The sequence below is a fragment of the Sinocyclocheilus rhinocerous genome, unplaced genomic scaffold (assembly GCF_001515625.1).
Source record: "Sinocyclocheilus rhinocerous isolate Xijiao unplaced genomic scaffold, SAMN03320098_v1.1 scaffold1267, whole genome shotgun sequence".
Taxonomy (NCBI): Eukaryota; Metazoa; Chordata; class Actinopteri; order Cypriniformes; family Cyprinidae; genus Sinocyclocheilus; species Sinocyclocheilus rhinocerous.
Genome location: NW_015661278.1, coordinates 418,718 through 421,164, shown reverse-complemented (window position 1 = coordinate 421,164; position 2,447 = coordinate 418,718). Strand labels below are relative to the sequence as shown.

The 2,447-nt window shown below is 38.5% G+C and overlaps 1 protein-coding gene across 4 annotated transcripts in view; it reads left to right on the top strand.

Annotated features, from left to right (window-relative positions):
* The window catches only part of LOC107726274 (E3 ubiquitin-protein ligase RNF123-like), a 188,741-nt gene that overhangs the window by 144,388 nt on the left and 41,906 nt on the right, over window positions 1–2,447 (top strand). The gene's annotated exons all lie outside the window — the stretch shown is intronic.

The following is a 2,447-nucleotide window of genomic DNA, read 5'->3' as shown; positions in this document are numbered from 1 at the left end:
GCTGCCGCGGTTCGCGTGAAACAACGTGAAACCAGACCTCATTTGCACCAATCGAAAGCATATTTACACTGTCTGAATCGTTCCCTATCACCTACATTGTGCACTTCGAGCCATTCACTGTACAGGAAATACTACACTGTAAACAAGTGACCAATCTCAGCCGCTTCAGCGTCTATTTATAGTGCAGGGGGCGGGCGCTTCGGATTCTAGAGAGCATTTGATTGGTCAGAAGATTTGATGAGAAGATGAAGTACGATGTGACTTCAAAAAAATCGTTGAGCCGTTTTGGCAGAAGTGACGAACTGAAAGCTTTGAATGCTTATATCTTATAAATGTGAATTGTGTCACTGTTTTGGAGCACACTGCCTTATAGATAACCTTAAGACTAACATATTGATACTAACACCCACAAAACTTTAATTTTGATTTCATGAGGACTTTAAGTACCATGTACTTTATCATGTATTTTAAGTACCTAGCACAATAGCGATAATGGAGTACTTTGGGATACCGATGGATTAAACCACCCTTGATTGTTTTCCACATAATTCTGTGGTAATTGCTCAGATTTGCACTTGTTCATGAAGTATTTTTCCATCGGTCTAAAGAATTGCAGAGAATAACTATTTTTTTCACCTTAAGTCAACCAGGACGAAGCATCAAGAGGCATCTACGGACCTAGGAAATATCACTTCATCTGCACGTCTCTTTTGATCTCCGGCAATTAGATGGGATGTTGCGTTATTGTCGAGATGCAGCATGAATTTAGCTCAATCTGCAATCTAAGATGGTTTTCAGAGAAAAACCGAACTGCAGCCAGACAAATCGGTAACACAAAAAGAAAATCGAGGCAGGCTGTTGTGCCATACTCTACAAATGTACAAACTCAACTTCATGCAGAGGAACAAACCGAAGGAGAACGATTTAAGACATTGCTTCTAAATTGCCTCTTTTGTTGTCTGCGTTCTCATTCCTGAGCGTAGCACAGTGCTTCTGTCAGAGCAGAGTTCATGTACCATTTTATAGTTATATGAATGTCTGTTTTGTGTGGATGTATGTAGCATCTCAAGAATCACTAGGTTCTTTTAGAATACATTCAAATCAGTGTCACAGTTCATCGGTTCTATACACTGAATTGAGAATATTATTCCTATAAAGTGAAGATGAAAACCCATGAATAAAGAATATGTGGGTCGGAGACGTGTCCTAGCGGGTAGTGCACATGCTCTGACATGTTTCATACTAGTCTCAGCCTTAGACGCCTACAGTCTGTTCACTGACCGTCTCAAACATATTGCTCACAAGAATGCAAGGGCTTCTAAAATAATCTGTTGCAATTTGATTGGCTTGATTACGCATCTTCAAGGAATCTTCTGTGTGTTTACAAGATGATGAGAGTGCTTTTTCGATGAGTGCTTTTGACAATAAGTACTAAGTACTAATTATTGGATTTGCCAGTGATTCGCCAGCCAGTTATCTTTGTTAATGGCACCAAATCATATTTTGACCACATATTTCGGTTTACAGAACGAAGAATGGCTAATAATACTGTTGGTTACATTTCATTGTCTCCAATGATCATTACATTGTCGTTTGTCTCTCAGTTGCAAAACTACTACTACTAACTATAGATTTATCATTGTATAATGTTTTAAAAGGACATAAAACGTTAGTGAATGGCCAGTTCCAGTACAATTTTTTTTTTTTTTCCTCTGCTTTTTTAGACTTCTTTGCAACTCCTGTGTGCTAAATTATCAAACAAAAACATTAACACAGCATGAATATAATTTGCCATTTAAATATATGTATGTGTATAGTTATATATCCGTATTATTTTCATGAAAATGAAAGATTATCAATTGCTAGAAACCCAATTTTGACCCAAATTAACAATTGTTACTATTTATATGAGAAATACTACAGCTCAGACAGTAAAGTATTTAGTTTGTCCTATTTTTTCATCATTTATTGAAAAACACTATACTTTCTCTTTTATTTTCACCCTTTAGTCTGTATACAACCATACAGACCCTTTCACCCAAGGGCCCCTTGTAAGCTCTGCGACCAGCCCTAATTATCCAACAGCATGCCAAGTGTTGTTTGAGTGGATCCGGGCATGTTTTTGAAGGATGTGAGGGAATCGTGAGCCGTGTGTGTAGTGATGGTAGCTGTTCCAAAAGCCTCCCCCACGCTCATCTGTCAGCCCCGCTGTGCTTGGGAGAGGCAGGATTGAAGTAGAGTCTCAGAGAAGGGCCAATGAGTCAGTGTCTGTCTGTTGGGGGCCACAGACGCCACAAATAGCCTCTCCTGTTTACAGGCTTGTGCTCTCGGAGAGACACCTGCTGTCATACTGGGATGTTTTACAAACCGATTCCAATTCTTAAATGGGGCAATATTTATATATATATATATATATATATATATATATATATATATACAGTCCCCCA